Below are 17,832 nucleotides of genomic sequence, written 5' to 3' on the forward strand. Positions count from 1 at the left end.
CTGTACATAAGGCCTGATCTAATGTCCATTGAAATTGATGTGGATTACTTTACCATTCCATTTCATGAATTTAGGAGTAAGCCCCTATCCAAGCCCCCATGTGGAAAAATTACACACACAACTGCAAACATGCAATGTTTCAAGCAAATTTGACTACTTAAAACTTTTTTCCTGAAAGTTTGATCCTCAAACAAACACAAATCACCTTGTTATAAGAAAATGTCTCCTGCTAAATTGAAGCTTCATTATTTAAATCAGAATATATTCATTAATAAAATCACTAATGAAGGGCATTTTCATCTCTTCTCACATATTTGTGCTGTAAATGACTTCATACACCTGAATAACTTGCAGTTTCTTCAAGCAGCTCTAATAACACGCTTAACAAAGCAACAAAGACACATATGAAAAATTTAGATATCTACAGAGAACCTTTAAAAAACACTAAAGCTGTGTTTTACTTCTTGTTTCTTGAACAGCAGCCTTTTACCATTCTGAGTATTTTCTGTACAATGGAGATGTTAATAGTTACCCTCAGACTGTACCTTATCTTTTAATGTAAACCTCTTAGGCAGTGCATTCATGTTTCATGTCCTTTCGCAGTGCAGCTCACTTAGAGACAAAAGTAAGAGGAATTTGTTTCAGTTGAACTATTCCTTTTTAACAGACACTTTCCACCTCCCTTGTAGAACCTGCCAAAAGCAAAATCAAGGTTTAATATTACACTGTTTTTTTCCTCAAGATCTGAAAAACCTATAAGGTCATGGGGATTTTTAAAACTTACTTGTTATTTACGAAAGTGTCATTAAAGCATTCGCTAGTTGATGGGCTGTCAACTATGAGACAGTCCTACGCCTCTAATCCTCCAACTGTAGTCTTTTAAGATGCTATAATCAAATCTTAAATTTGCCTAGGTGGAAACTACTTCCAAGTTTTACACTTTTCCAACAACTGCTAATGAATTTGATTTTCTACAAGAACAATAAAAGACTAAATATGTTGATCATATATTAGTCTCAGACTGGGCATCCTAGACAAAGTGCTGAACTTTCATTCTTTTACATATTCAAATCCAATATTATAGATGTGCATGACTAGGAAGTATTCTGTTCAGGTATTTTAAGTATCCAACCAAAATTACAATAGTAAATTTTTTATTAGCTTTTCTACTTTCATATGTATGTTGCTTATACATAATAAAGAATGATGTCTCATCCAATCAAAATTTAACCAACTTAGAAAAGTATGCTTTTGCTATTTATGTTACATGGAACATAACAGAAAAATATGTATTGCTTAAAAATGATTATGACCTTGTAATACAAAATATTATTCTAAGCAGAGGTGTACCCAGTCACTAATTCAAAGCCTCATAATGAGAGAACTTATTTAAACAAGAATTCGTGATGAACATTTTGTCTATCACTTTCCTCTGCAGATATGCTGGAAATTGTATAATAATGCTCATATCCATCTTTCTACCGCATTTTCAGACTCTGCACAAAATCTCAGCACATAGGGACTGCTGGTGTTCATGAAGCCTAAAGTTCAATATCTTTTCTTGTCTCTAAATGAAGAAGTGAAGGTAAGGTTATCTCCAACACACATCTTAGCACTAGGTAAGCATAGAGTAGAAAAACCTCTGTATCAACACCCAGAATGGTGCTACAGCTGTTTTCATGCTATATTCTCTAAAGCTCTGACTCAGTGACCTGTCTCCAGCCCCTTTTGATAACAAGATCTGGTTCCCTGGCTAAAAACTGCAACAAGGTCATAACTAACAAAAGGATTTTAGTATTTTTATATTTAAACATACCACATAAATGTACAAAATTTTGAAAATTATTAAGCAAAAGAAGGAGCAGAAATAGAATATACTGTAGGAAGTAATACAGTATGTTTCAATAATTTCTTTTTAGATTTGCAACCAAGTCATGCAAGATGTATTTAATCAGTGTAAATATTATCTTTTAGTATTTTCTATATATCTTTCAAACTGGGATGTTGTTTCTTTCTCCATCAGAGGTCTGTACTGAGCACTATTGTCAACATTCCCACCAAGAAAAATATGACCAAAACTGGTTCATAATATCTTAGACCTACACAAGGGACACGGCTGCTTTTGGGAGACTTTACCTTAATACTGGCATTGGACATAAGCCTTGATTTAAGTTCCCAGGCAACGGATCTATTAAAGCTATATTACTAAGGTTCACACTGCCCCTGAAAGCTTTATTAAATGATTATTTCATAGCATGGAGGGAAATGTATTGAAAATTAATATGCAGCATCAGCCAGTCATGGCTCATAGCTGAAATATGCTCTTTGTATCCAAAAGTAGAAATTTCCAAATAAGACTGGGTGAGTGAAATTCCTCTCATTAACTTTACTTTTCTAATCTGACTTGTACAGCTCAGTGACTGAGAGAAATGGCCATTTCTAGAGCTGATTTCATTTTTCTTGTGTCTTCAGAGCCCACTTTCACACTGGGTGCATTGCCCTCTGGGAGGGCCCCTGTGCTTCAGTAGACCATAGAAGGAGCCCAGCTGCCTCACTTTAATGGCTGAAGTGAAACAACATGAACCCCCACTCATATGAGAAGAGTAAGATTTTATGTATCCATCCAACCCATGGGATTCTGACAGACTCAAAGAAGCATCTTGAATATTTACACATCTCAGTGCATTAGGCCATTCTTTTTGTAGAAAACAATCTGAGACAACTAATGCCAAGTAAAATCATGCCAACATGTACTTCTTCAAAAGGATTTTTCAGAAACAGCTAATTAGCTAAACTTCTACAGTGTTGCCACACTCTGAATATACATAATTTCTTCTATAAAAACACAATGACATGTTTTATGAAAGTGATTTTTTTAATGAATAGTTAAGACCTCTAAATAATTTAAAGATACAATTTAAACCTAACAAAGTTTTGTCATTTTACATTATTAAACTGCTAAGAAATATATTAATTCGGATGATGCAGTCTAAAGTTAGGAACAATTAAGAAAACAGGCAGGTTCTCTTGCTGTCTCCCAATTAATTTGGAAGGTGAGGAGAAGGAGATGCCCAGGCAGGCAGCTCCTGCCCTGCAGCACCAGGTGGCAGTCCAGCGTTGACTGACAGGTCTCCATGTCTGCTGCACTCCCCAGGCCAAAAGCTTTCCTTGTTACAGTATTTGTCTGCCTAACCCTGCTCTGAAAGTCTTCCATGCTTTTCTATATGCTAAATAACATATACTCACCTTGGGATTTAAGGGCAGAGAATAAGATTAATGTTTTTCATAAACTTGCCCACACTGCCTTACTCATGCTGAAACAACGAGGAATTACTTAAAGCATATTTCCACAAACAGCTCTGAAATTTTGCTAGTCAAACAGATCACACAGTATACTCCAAAAGTTTAAACAACATATTAAACCATGTACAGAAAATATGTGGCATATAAGTCTTTTATCTACTAAAGCATGATGTTTTTCACAGAACATATAGCAAAGATAATTTTAAATCTCTCTTACTCAAAATAAAAAAAAAAAAAAAGAAAGAAAATCGTCCTCAAAATTAACATTAAAAAAAAGAGAAAATCTTGCAAAATTGGGATCACATATACAGATAGCTGTAATTTCTAAGAAGGAACAATAATAATAATAATTTACTTAATTTCAATGTTTGTTGAGATGGCTATTCTCCTAAAATGCTGCAAAAAATGTCCTACAAGGAAATAAACTTTGAGGTAAATACAAACAGACCTTTACCAGAGCTGTGAAATGGATCTGTCTACACGTCTCATGGTCTTGTTTCATCTGTTTTTAGGGATCTACCGTTTTTAGTGTTTTAATTACAATTTATCATTTGACAAACTTCACTAGTTAGCATCAATGAGCCAGAGGTAAAATGGAGTAGTCCTGTCCTTCTCAAGGCTTTTTTTATTCTTCTATCTTGAAGTGGTACAATTTCTGAGTAATAATAGCATGGTTTTATTCCACAGAGCCAGTCCTTTTGAGCATTCTGAGTGGGATCTGCTAACCTCAGTAAGGAAGAAAAAGAAAGTTTTCATGTTTTTTAATGCAGCTAGACCTGCAAAGCCATAACAGCTTAGAAAGATGGATTCTCTTCCTTCCTGTTCATCTTCAATAGAACTTTTCAAAATGACAATGAAAAATGTTTAGTTGACATAACTCATTTAATGTGGAAGTTCCCAGGCCTGAACTGTACTAAAGAATCAGGATTCTGTGCCTGCAAATAAGCTTGCAGGACAGGTGCCTCATAAATGACTTGGAAGTAATAAATATTTTCTCTGAATCAAACACAGAAGGGGGCACACACCATACACTGAAAAACAGCTCACAAAGTCACTTAAGGGTAATCACAGGACTTTTCCAACCAGAATCCCACTGGCTTTGTAGCAGCTGAGACAACTACATGTCAAGTCTTGCAGTCCAACTCCAGACCAGGCTTTTGTGTCTGGGCTGCTCCCCACCATCTCCATACCACCCTGTTTCTATATAATCCAGAATGCTGACTCCCCTTAGTATCAAAGGGAGACAACTGCTGGCAGAAGGCTATTTCCAAAGGTATGTTGACACGAGAACTGACTTTTGCTGTCCATCTGTCCCCGCCTTGAGCTCCTAGTCACCAATATGTAACAAAGCCTGCTTTCCTCTTGGGTTATCTTTAGTGCAATTCTGAGCTTCATTTAGAGGAATGGATTTGTGTTGTGAAATGTTTTCTATTATAGTTTCCTTCAAATTTTATCCATAGGACAAATTAAGACAATGACTGTTAATATTAACATGGCAAGTAGTGCATAATACAGACACCTATTGAGACTTTTTCATCAGTCAGAAATAAACATTTTTCTAACCACACATGCAACACTTGATTTGCCTTGATTTGTCCTTTATAATATGAACTATTTGCCCGTCAATTTAAAAGCAACTTTAATTGATTTTCAGATTTCAAGCACCATTACAAAGAACTTTTTTATTTTATTGCACTGGTTTCTACTTTATTGTTCCCTTTTATGTTAGTCTGTTGAGGTTTATTTATATGAGGTATTTTCTTCTTAACCATATTATATTGAAATGCCAACCAGTACTAGGGAGCTTTCCATAATTCTTTTGAAATTTAGAAATAGCATGGCTCTTACACGATACTTTCATAATGTTGCCAATCCTCTGATAAGTTGTTCACATCAGATATTTAGCCCCAGTACCTACTGTTTGAGAATCTGCACTGATTCTCTTCACGTTTTGCCTCTGCATTTCAAGATTTATGAATATTAAGTTGTGCTTGCCCCAAAGCAAAAGTATACTCACTAAGATATTTGCTGAGATCAGGAGTCTCTCTGCCCCATTTTTAAAACAAAGGCATTAATAAGGAAGCACTATAAAATGTACGACATTGAAAAAATAAGGAAAATTCAGTATTTTTAATAAAGTGAGAAAAAAATCCTCTAGTTCAAAGCACCCTGAGCTACCCTAAATAATGCAAAAGAGTAACAATTTATGGCACTTGTACAGGATTGTTTCTGCTAAGTGTGAATATACCCTGATTTCTAAAACTAGGACCATTATTTTCAAAGACAGTGGTCACTTAGGGTAAAAAATATAATTATCTGTCATTTTAACCCTTAGAAACACATGGGCAGATACTACATACAACATCTATGTAGGTCAGTTAGACCCAGTGGCAATGGTTGCATCGTTACCCAGCACACACATAATTACTTTGTGTACCAAACACAAAAGTTATGGATGCATTCACAGGGTACACACCTACATATTCCAATACTGAAACATCTTTCACAAGGACTAAAACAACTTTAGAATTTAACAAGCGAAGTTTAAAAAAAAAACTGTGAATTTTAAAAATAATAAACATGTGAAATTGAAAAAATTCCTGAAATATCTTTTTTTAAAATTATATTTCTTAAATTCTATTCCAAATGCTCTCAGCTGCCTTTTTGATTTGGTCTCTTTTTATGTGTACATGAAAATGAGAAACTTATTTGAATCAAGCTTAAACTGGTCCATGTTAAAATGAAAAAAAAAATCACAAAAGAAATATATATGAAGAGGTTTATAGGTCTACAAACAGGTAGAATAAATGTGCTGTGGTGAAAACATCCTATTGAGATAAATGCTGAAACAAACTAATGGAGACTTGGTTTCTAAACCGACTACACAATATTACTTCTGCCCCTCTGTTTGTAATTACATTGCTTTCACTTTTATATATTAAACAGTTCCCCAGCTGCTCTTTAGAAAATAATAAATTGGTTAATTCTAAGAGCGACCACATATGGTTAAGATAATTCAAGAGAGACAACTGAGTCATGCAATTCATCTCATTTTTCTTTTTTTTCCCACAAATCTTATTAAACTGAAAATAGAATTCTATTGTGTTTATTACAGTAGATATTCTTACTGAAGTCAATAGTACATGGGTATTTACAGCAAGTTTTGCATTTGCATTATTGAAATATCTTATTGCAATTATTTTTCAGCAATTTCCTCCCACTGTTATTCTACATGTTACAATATGTTGAGCATAAAATAAGATGCATCTGTCAGTATAGCTTCTATTGGATAATAAATGAAGTTGTATTGTCAATTAAGAAACTCAAAAAGTCAAATCGCCCCTTGGATTTAGAATGCTCACTCTGCAACAGAACCGGCACCTCCCCACCAGCATCAGGACTGAAACTCGAGCCACTTCAGGATAATTCCCTCACTCAGCATACCAGCAGAAAGAAGAAATTTCCCTGGCTTCAAGAAGTAGTGTTAGAGAATTTTTTTCCCCTTTACTGGCAATTGCTATGTAGGACATTATATGGATTCCCAGATAGCATTAATGGTTCTGTTTTCTGCATGCCTCAGGCCACAGGGCTGTGATTACTTTTAATCAGTTTCAAGACTCCCCAACCTCAGCTGTGCTTTGGTTATCTTCAGACTGGATCAGTACTTTGTAGCCTACCTACCATAACACTTGGAAGTTTCCCTGAGGCTTTCAGGCTATGCAAAATGCAGCCAAAATTAAAGTTTAGGTCCCTTTCCTTCCCCTTCCTCTCCCTACAGGAACTTTTCTGGCTGCTCCTTGTTTCCCATCACTAGTCTCAAGTACTACATAGAAATACCATTCCTTTTTCTGTAAGGTTTTATGCAATACCCTAAAACAAAACCAAAACCAAACAAAAGCAAAACTAAACAGAAAATAAAAATATAATATGTAAAATAAAATTTGCCTCGAAGTTTGCAATGCTAATTTATACCACTCTTAAATTCCTTCTGATTACATATACAAATTTTTAAATTTCCTTCACACATATTTCTCATTAAAAAATAGTCACAAAATGATCACTCTATGTTATCAGAAGTAAGCTTTACAGGTCAACAAGCTCCAAAAATCAGTCTAATGAGTGTAATGGGGAGACAGTGTATGGTACTTGCCCATAAAAACAGTGAAAATTATTCTGTCACTCATTCACGCACAGTCTTGCTCCTCACTCATTAGCCTTCTTCACTTCAGTCTAACTTACGTGTAATTGACCTCTACCAATGTAGCAAGCATGCTTTCTGTTTTATATGATCTCTAAGATAACAGTCCCTGTACAGGGATGCCAAAATTTAACATACGTGCTTAAAGAGGATGATTATTGAAAACAGTAAAGTAATTTTCATTATCATATGCTATCAGCAGCGTAGCAAACATTAATTTTTTCTATCATTGTAATAAAATCATGTCAGTGTAGTGGGGGGAAAAAAATGGAAGATGTAGTGACAGTACTCTGTGAATATCCAATATGCAGGAAATTTATTTATAAAACTCCCCAGTAAATAATATATTAATTATCAAAAAGTGCTGAGCCAATCACTCTAACAAGTTATACAGGACATCATACAAAGCAGAGCAGCCATTCAGAAAAGCAAGGCAGATGAGATTAGGTTAGTGCAGGTTGTGTCACTGACATGCAGCCTTCTAGACAGTCAAGTGAACATGCTACTAGACAAGCAAGTGAACATATTACACAAGGACCTATGCAAACTACAAAACGATCAAAGACTGCTTCAATATCATAATGTAAAATTGTAATGGGAATGCAGACAGGATGATAAAAAGAAGCAAATCTCTTTGAAATGTGAATCAAGAGAAAAAAATTACAGACTCATAACATTTTCAGATGAGGGTTTAAGACCATGGCACTTTCTGCAAGAGCAACACAGAGAGTGAACACTAACACATACAGCTCTTAAAACAACAAGATTAGCATATTTTTTACAAGATGTATAATTCCACTATTACAGAATTCTGCTAATTTCAGAAAGGAATATATCCCAGGACAGGGGGATGGAAGGTCAGTTAAATGGACAGCAGTGCTGCTTAATAAAGGCTAGTGGTTTCAGCCTTCAGTACAGAAACTGTGTCTCCTATAAAATAACCAGATTGGCCTTCACTGATTTCCCAGCAGTAATTTCAAAAGGAAACGAAGCTAAATAGCATTGTCTTTTGGTACTTTTGTGATGACAGCCACAACTAGAATTTAGCTAAAAGGAGAGTTTTGCAATTGCACAACCATAGGCTACAGTACCACCAGTTTTTAAAGGCTGCCACTTGCAGTTCTGACTGTGGGAAGCCTAATGCAAGACTATGACTCCAGCTGCAGGAAACCATGTGTTTTTATTTACTGTTGACTACAATACTTCACTTTACTCATTGTTGAAATACAGGTTTCCAGAAGAACAGGTTTGTCCTTCAACTGTAAAAGTACCCAAGTTCCAGTTAGCTTCACTCTGAAATACTGGCTGACCGGCCACACTGTGATGAAAAGAATAAGGACAGAAGATCTGTACAAAGACAAGAGACTCTCATAAGAAGCCATGAAAAAGACAGGTCTAAACACAGTGCAATAAAGGCAAAAGAACAGTAAATAAATAAAGATCATTAAGATAGAAGACACAGCAAAGTTACACTGGAAAAAGCAAACCCCAAATCATTGTTATATCACCTGTGGGAAAACATGCATTTCAAACTATAGGGAAAGGTGTACTTGGCTGCCCAAGTACAAGTGTTATAACTGTCTGGTTTCAAATTAGCACACATATTTCTGTTAAAATCACCAGTAAAATAAAAGGATAATTGGGACAATTTGACAGTTTTTGGTGGATTCTTAGTTTGGATGCCTCCTGTAGTTTTTCCGTAACATAAATCTGCATCTTGAGGCATAACAAAACACCAGGCAGCAGGACAAAAATGCTTCTTGAAGTAGCAGTCAATTTGGTCCTACCAAATTGAGACAGTCTTACATATAAACACAACACTATAGAAAAAGAAACAGCAAAATTAAGTTGTACATTCAAATTAAAGTTCTAATGATTTCATGATAATTAAGAAACACTTGCTATTAACCAGAAAACAAAGCTAAACAATTAGTGACCAAGCTTATAGGGACAGACCTGCACAAAGATGTAGGAGCATAAGACCTTACTTCTGCAAGGTCATGTGTGGCCTCAAGCACAGCATTCAAATACTTCAGGATGAGCATTGGTTACTTTTCAATATGGAATATTGTGATAGCCTCTTTGAATATCTCTTTCTTTCTTTTCTAGTGAACACTGGCTCAAGCCCGGAATAGCTACAACAAGAAATCAAAACAACATTAAAAGTAAATATTTGCAAGCTTGCATACCAGGGAAGTGACAATGGGAGGAAGATAAGAGCAGTAGACTTTCTCTCATGCCAGGTGGTAGGATGCACGCTGCTAGTCTCATGAGAAGGCAGGTTTTCTGGCCCACAGGAACTCCAGTACCCACAACTGTGATTTGAGACAGGGAGTAAACTCTAAAAAACCGAAATCAAGAGGAACAAATTCAACAATTCATAGTACCAACAACCAAAACAGATCAAACTCCCCACAACTGGATGCTTAATCAAAAATTAAATCTCTTTTTTTATTTTTCCAGAAAGAGAAGCAATTTACTCCTGTTATGAATTGCTTTCTACTAAGGGTGGTGATTTGCCAGTGTGTGCAGGGAGGGGGAGGAAAGAAAAGGTGTTCCAATTTTTAAAATACATGTTTATGAACAAGTATGTGGCTTTGTGTCAAGTCTTTTTGTTTACTCTTTCTGACCTTAATACAGTCCTAAGCAAAGTAGTTTCTACAGAACTAGGAGAATGCTGCATTTGAAGGGGTACAAGTTTTGTTGCTCTGACACGTCAGGGTGGAGGGCTGTTTGCATGCTTGTGGGACCTTCACTTTTCCTCATTTTGAGCTTAAAAGAAAGACAAATGTTAATAATTCTTCATTTCTGCTGAATCCTTTGGAATGTTTTTCTGCAGTTTAGCTGCTATTATGAACTATTCCTTTACATAGCTCCACAAGCTACTCCCATACAAGGAACAGAAGAGCACGTTAAGAAAATAATAAGAGAACTGCCTAGGGAAGACAGCACTACACTGTGTATTACAAAGATCTGAGGCAGCCCAGAAGCAGAATTAGAAAAAAAAAAAAAAGAAAAACTCTGTTCAGAACTTTCACCACAATGCAGAAATTCTCAGATACCTCAAATACCATCATTGTCATTTCTGAAATCAAGAAAGCTGGAGTTAAAAAATTGCAGGAGGGACTTGATGAAAGTACAAGTTAATGAGTCACTTTCTTGGGAGGCTTTACTGAGACATTTGACCTTAAATAACAGATGCAGTAGATTTTTGAGGTAAGTCAAAGGATTATCTCTCTGTGCATCCAAACCGTTTTCATATCTGGTGTAGAAAACTATTAAAAATGAAAGTTTTCTTTGCTTTTTTGGAAGGAATTCACTGAATGAACAAACCAAACAAAAATGCTTTCAGTCCAAGCAAACAAACAGAAATTGTGTTAGGAAGAGCTCTGCGCAGCATATTCTTCCTAACAGGAACTAAAAGACTTGGAAGACCTTTCAGAAAAGATGAGACACAGAGATCCATGATGAACCTTATGCTACTTTACATGAATTATAGATCAATAAACTAAGATACACAGAGGCTTATTAATTCATAATATTTACAATGCTTCTCTGAGAAGCATGCTGTGAGTTTATCATGTTCAAGAGGAATCTGGATCTGGCACTGGGTGATGCTGATCAGTGGTTTAGGGGTGGACAGTTAGACTGGATGATCCTAGAGGTCTCTTTCAGCCTTTATGATTCCTATGAGTTTGTGCAAAGTTTGTTTGTCAGCATAAGAAGGAGAGAAGAGACCTCAGCAAGTGCCAACATTGGTAATGAAATAATGATAAATCTTTGTGCTGATGCCTGGTATATCACTGCAGTTTGTATAGTATCTTACATTGTCTTTTAAATGTCAGCTATTGCAATAAGCAGTTCACAGAATCACAGACTTATTTTAGATTGAAAAAGACTTTGGGATCATCAGGTCCAACCTATGACTGAACACCATGTCAACTAGACCATGGTACTAAGTGTCATAACCCATCTTTCCCTAAACACCTCTAGGGATGGTGGGCAGCCCATTCCAATGCTCCATCACCATTTCTGTGAACAATTTCTTTCTAATGTCCAACCTAAACCTCCCCTGGCAGAACTTAAGACCAAGTCCTTTTGTCTTATTGCTTGTTGTCTGGCAGAAAAGGCCAATCCCCACATGGAGACAACCTCCCTTCATACGAGAATCTTTATTTTCCTGACTTTTTCTTTAAAATTACTTTTGCTACAGCTTTTAAAGGAAGTATTAATCTCCAGGTTCCAAAGATTGAAAATAGAAGTTGTGTTCTCAGGCATCCAACTAATTGTCTGTCACCCCAAACCTGGACAGGTGTAGATCATACAGCCACAGATCAGTGATCTCTATTGTTAAAGACATTCTAATATAGAGTAAATCATAAACATTAATACATATGGATTTGTTTCTACATAAAACAATCTAGATCTAATTCTAATGGTGATATTCTGACATTTTGTTTATTTGATGAAGGAAAAATAACCCCAAACCAAACATTAATTACACTGTGGTTAAGTTGGGAATTAGAAGTTCTAACGGAAGGATGATGTAGTCTACATCTGTGTCAACCGGGAAGTGCATCAGTTTTGTTCTCTCCTGGATGGCTAGACTTGTGACGCTACTTCCAACCAGAGAAGTCCAACTTGCACATTCCTGCATGTGATATTCCCTTGATGCAGTCTCCACTAATCTTCTAAGTGTTGTATGTGATTCCTTCTGTGTGCAAAAGCTACAGGGCAAACAGCAATCAATGTGTAATTTGACTTGATGCCCTCTGAGTTTCCCAGTACTCTGAAACAGGCAAAATCACTTAGAGCAGATGATTCAATTTGTCAGGCAGCACTGTGGGTAATGTGCATCGGCCTTAATTCAGCTGTAGCAGAAGAGGGTGTCTTGTCAGTCTGTCAGCATATTGGGCTGGTAATTCACAGGAGCAAGGCAGAGTAGGATGTGAGCCATAAGCAATCTAAGCAAGAATATTTAGTTAGAGAGGAACTCATGTGCATGAACAAATATTAACATTTATAGTCACATAGCAATACATTTACAGACATAAATACAGTGTTTGTAGCTATTGAAAGGAAAGTTCACAGACAGGTGCTTTTCCACATACCTCACCGAAGCTTGTTGATGCAACAAAATTCTCCCTTTGGCTGTTTATGAGCAACTTGGCTTCATCTGTCCCAGAACTCTGAAGAACAATTCTGAGAAGGAAAAGGTAAGAGGGAAATGCAGGTTCCTCCATTTAATATGGGTTTCAATGGTGATGTTTTTTCCATATATATCAGCAAAGATAGAAGGACCCCTTGCTACGCTTCTGCCAGACCTTTATACACAGTGTTTGAAATCACATAACAACAGAAAATTACAACAAAGCAAACAATGCATGTCTGTCTATTATATTAATCTCAGGAAATAATGATTTACACTAATTGTATCTACATATAAACAATCAGTTCTGCTGTCTAGGCTTTAAAAGCCCATTAAAGAAGACAATGTATTGATATGATACCTTAATTCCAGGATTTACCTGAAGGTTATAGTAATATTCATACAGGTAGGCAGACAATAGGTCTATGCAGATGCAGATTTATAATTCCCTTCCATAAACAATAGTTTTATAAAATACAGAAATACGGTGTTTGAGATATGCCACAATATCTTTGGCCTCTATTGAAAATACAAAAAGATGTAACCTGAGAAAATACTGCCTACAATTATTTAAACCACGTAAGACACTGAAGAATCTTTCATCAAAGATGCAGGTGTACTTCCCTTTCCTGATAGACTATTTCTTGAAATGTCAGGATCCTAGAGAATTACCATTAAGCCTCCAGAGAGCATGTACTTTTCCTTATTGCCACTTCCGTTGTTTATCTAAGTTCAAATTTGGCCCAAACTATTCACACACAAGATTTCAACAAGCATATTAACCCAAGCAGTGCTGGATAGAGTGTTTCATACATAATTAAAAAATCAAGTATCTGAAATACAGTCACCACAGGGGATATCGCAAACAAGTGTGGCCCTCCCATTTTAGTTTTAACAGAAAGCCTCAGAAAGCCTTTACACTTCTGTGCAAATTGCCTGCCCTTTTTGCAGCAGTGTCCTCGCTGGGATGCTGATAACCTACGCAGAGCACCCACAGTCAACACAACTTTGCCTTTCACTACCCTGATTAAGTAAGTAATGTTCACTTCCCAGGAATCCCCCATGGAGCAGCAGCATTCCTATGAGCCTGGCCGTAACAGCAGTAATGACTGGATTTTGAGAGAATTTGAAAACCTTCCTCAACACACTTATTTCTGTTTTTCAACCTATATTCAAAGAGATACTTTGGCATTGCTATGTAATTTTTGACAGGGTTATAGTAAATTCATCATGCTAAACTGAAGTGTTTCTGGCAGATGTCTACTCTGCAGCAATCAAGCTGTGTGTACAGTAAAATATGACAGCCACAGAGATACTTCTAGTTGTAAAAATTACACATATAATACTTTATTAATGCTAACTTGGAGCACAGTTATGTGGTATATTATTTATTGCTTTAATTAGAAACTATTTACTACAGAACCTTCCTTTAACTTGTTATATGGATAATTTTATTTTAATTTTGTCTTGAGTCAAAAAGTATTATTGATAAAAAGGAAATAAGCAAATATTTTAATATCAACAGAGTTTCTTTTTCAATACTTTAGTCTTTTCTTTCTTGACTACTAGCAAATTATTTTTTCAGTAATTTCTACTTTTCTTCGTCAAGACTTCATTGGAACAACGGATTTAGAAAGCTGTTTAGGGGGGAGAGGAGGAAACCTTGAATCATTAAAGGGGAATTTTCCACACAGCACACTTTTCCAAAAGTAAATGTTACAAAACAGGAGACAAAGAAATAGGATTTATTTTGAAAGTAATTTAAACTACTTATATATATATGAGAGCCAAGCTTAAACCACACAGATGAGCTAGTTCTATGAGTACAAGAACTGATTTCTATTTGTGTGATTTCAGTTGCTCAGCTTGATTTTCATGCATTTAATAAAATGTGAACTTCAAGTGAAGGTTTGCGACTATTAAATATTTTTAGTAAGTCTCCCTTCTGTGGATTCCCTGACAGCTTACAGAAGCTGACCAAATTCTGCCAGTGTCCTCTCACTGGGCTAAGACTAAGATCAGTCTCCTGTGATTTTCTTTGGCTTTTAAAAATTGCTCTCACTTTTCATTTCATTTAAACAAGACCACAAGGCTTAAAAGTCCTTAGTAGGGAGTAAGAAAATGGATAAGCACACATGCAAGTAATATACATCACAGTGGCTTATTAAACCCTTTTCTCTCTGGAAACCAGGGGGAAAAAATGATAAAATTCATTTGGTTATTGGAGAAATCCCCATGTCACAGTCTTAGAAACTACTAATGATTTCCATAGGGGTCAATTTTCATTTTGTCATTTGACTCCCATAAGAATAACACAGGACCAAGGAAGCCTAAGAGAAATAAAAAAATAAACAAACCAAATGGTATAGTTCGTGAGCTAAATTTCTCCTGAAGTAGTGGAATACAAAATTACAACTGAATCAATGTAACACAGCATTTTATTAACCTCTAACTAAGGAGCAGGGAAGTGAAATATGCAGTCAGGTCTCCACACACATCTGACCTCTCCACCTGCTCTATAATTTCCTGCATTGCAAGGTGTGGAAGGATAGTGTACAAAGAACAGTCAGTATCCAATTCCTTTTCTCAGCTCAGAGGAATTGGACCTTCTAGCTCTATATTTTTGATTTTTAAACATTTCAGAGTAGATTTGTAATGGTTATGATGAGCCTACTGGCAGATCACAACACACAAATCCCATTGGTCTTGTGCTTAATACACTGGAATGCATTTTGTCTTGTGAATTTTCCATAAACTTCTATACCATAGATGAACTTTCATGTTTTATTTCACTATGAGTGCACTATTTATCTTAACACTACTGTCTATCTTCCTTTCACAGCCTATTTTCATACCTTTTTTATATTAAGCAAATTCACTTTTTATCTATGATGTTTGTTTTACAGGTAATTCATCCAATTTAAGGTATTTTTTTAGGGACTTCAATTACATCTTGCCCTTGAAATTAACATCTAATGTGGTTTGCATTTTTGAAATAGAAATTAATCTTTATTTGAATTATTAGTCCAGAACTATAACCTATATTCACCATATTTGAATGTTACTATGGGAATCATCTGTGACCACATATTATACTGGATAACTACTGTGATAGAGGACATACATATTTGTGTTGTGGGGATCCTGCACTGGTAAAAAAAGTATTTATTTTATTTTCATATTTGGCAAAAGTAAGAATTCTACAAACACATTCACACAGGGTAATCTCTTCCTGCCATCAGAAAAATATGTGAGGTAGTACTGTCCCATCTCATTTAAGTTCTCTAAGATGAAAATAAATAAAATTCTGTCCAGTTCAGCATTTTTGACTACATTTTTTCTCTGTATGTGCTATACATATGTATTCATATACGCATACAGCATTTTAAAGGTAAGTGTAACTCTGAGAAAAGCATCAGTGTGGACCAAGACTGCCAAGAGGTGAGTAACCAAATGCTGGGTTTGATGGTTTGCTCAACTCATTATTATCTTCAGAGGTACATTTGGGTAAGAAATTGGACATCCATTTTTGTTTGTATTTAGAGCTTGTTTTTTTCTGTATCTCTCTGGCAGAATACGAAAAGCTTCAAAGCACTGTGATTTGTGCCAGTGAAGATACCAGTACAGTGTGATGGAGCCACAGCTCAGTCTTCTGCTGGATAAACTTGAGTGAAATAAACTCTGAAATTCTCTCTTGCTAAAGGGATTCTATATCTCTAAGTAATTTCCGATGTTCTGTTTTGTGCTTTCTGTTTTTCAAAACATGAAGGACTGAAAGCATGTTCTGAAACTGATTTTCTTAGCACACTCACTCTTCCTTGCTCACTAAATATTGAAATATTGAATTTGAAATATTAAAAGGTCACCATGAAAGGTTGCAGGATTTAAGCTGAAACTCATTGTTCAGTACCTTTTTCACCATGATCTTCAAATACTTTCAAAGTATTTGAACTTACTCTTTTTTATATGAAGTAAATTCTGAATATTTCCTTTTACTTTTATAGAATGGACAAACATTTACTGAGAAGAGATCCATCCTACCAGGTTCAGATTGCTCTAAATAAGCACCTTGTAATGACATGTATTCAATTCACTGTTCGATCAACTATTGATTCATCTACAAATTTTGCTAGAAATGTTTCCAGATCATTGATTAAAATGTTAAAGAGTTGCAGACACAGTACCAATTTCCTCAGAGCCTCTCTAAAATCACCCTTTTAACATGTTTTCATTTGACAACTATGGTTTTGAGACCTATCAGTTATTTAGTTTCAGTCTACATCACCTGTACATATTAAAGAATAATATTTTAAGTCAGGAAGTCATATCATTCCTAAATCAAAAGTGTTAAGAACTCAGGTATATTATAGCTGTAAAATGATTTTATAAAACTTTAATTGTCATTAGTGAATAATAATTGAGAAGTATTTTCCATAAAACTACACTGACATACATTAGATCTTCTCTGTGAATAAAATTATTCTAATTACCATTTTTGAACATGAAGAGTAGTAAGGGAGCACTAACCTTTTGAAACACAGTTTGTTTATGCTAAAATTCATTCTCACCTATGATCTTAAAACCATATTGCAAGGCAACTACAAGGTTACAGGTAAGTTTAATAAGAAAAAACATCACTCTTCAGTAGCTTCTTTTCCCTTAATAAATATGTATTAAGCATCAAAGAAGCAATGAGACCCAACAGAACTGGACAAGAAGTTTCAGTGGAAACACAGAGGATGCTGGATTAGTAAACCAAGTGCCCAAAGGAGTGGCAAAAAGCTGAAAGCTGAGACGAAGTTAAAATGCAGAAGTAACAAATGTAGATAAGCTTTAATGACATGGTTGATTCATTTTCTCAGTTTGTTTGCTAATAAAACATTTACAGGTCTCCATCCTGGAATTTTTTAAAAGGGTTTTGCAAATCCCACAAAAATCATTCAAGGGATTATGTAGATGATCATAATGCTGGCTCTTTGGACTGTTTCCTGTACAGAAGTTAAGCTGCACGTGAAATATTGTCAACTTTCATGCCACAGAAATCCATGAACATTATTGACAAGAACGTATTTCTTACCTCAATACACTATCTGTATTTCTTATTAGCAGAAAAAAATTCCTTCATGTGTTGCTCCCTCAGTCTTGTCATACTTTGAAAGAGAAGCACAGCTCTTACACTTTT

At 35.5% G+C, this 17,832-nt stretch overlaps 1 protein-coding gene across 1 annotated transcript in view; it reads right to left on the reverse strand.

Annotated features, from left to right (window-relative positions):
- Positions 1–12,458: 12,458 nt before the first annotated feature.
- Positions 12,459–17,832, reverse strand: part of MDFIC (MyoD family inhibitor domain containing) — a 61,520-nt gene continuing 56,146 nt past the window's right edge. The window contains exon 6 of the transcript XR_013340014.1: positions 12,459–12,703. The gene's annotated coding sequence lies outside the window, so the exon portion shown is untranslated. The remainder of the gene's footprint in view (positions 12,704–17,832) is intronic.

Source organism: Lonchura striata, chromosome 5 (assembly GCF_046129695.1).
Source record: "Lonchura striata isolate bLonStr1 chromosome 5, bLonStr1.mat, whole genome shotgun sequence".
Taxonomy (NCBI): domain Eukaryota; kingdom Metazoa; phylum Chordata; class Aves; order Passeriformes; family Estrildidae; genus Lonchura; species Lonchura striata.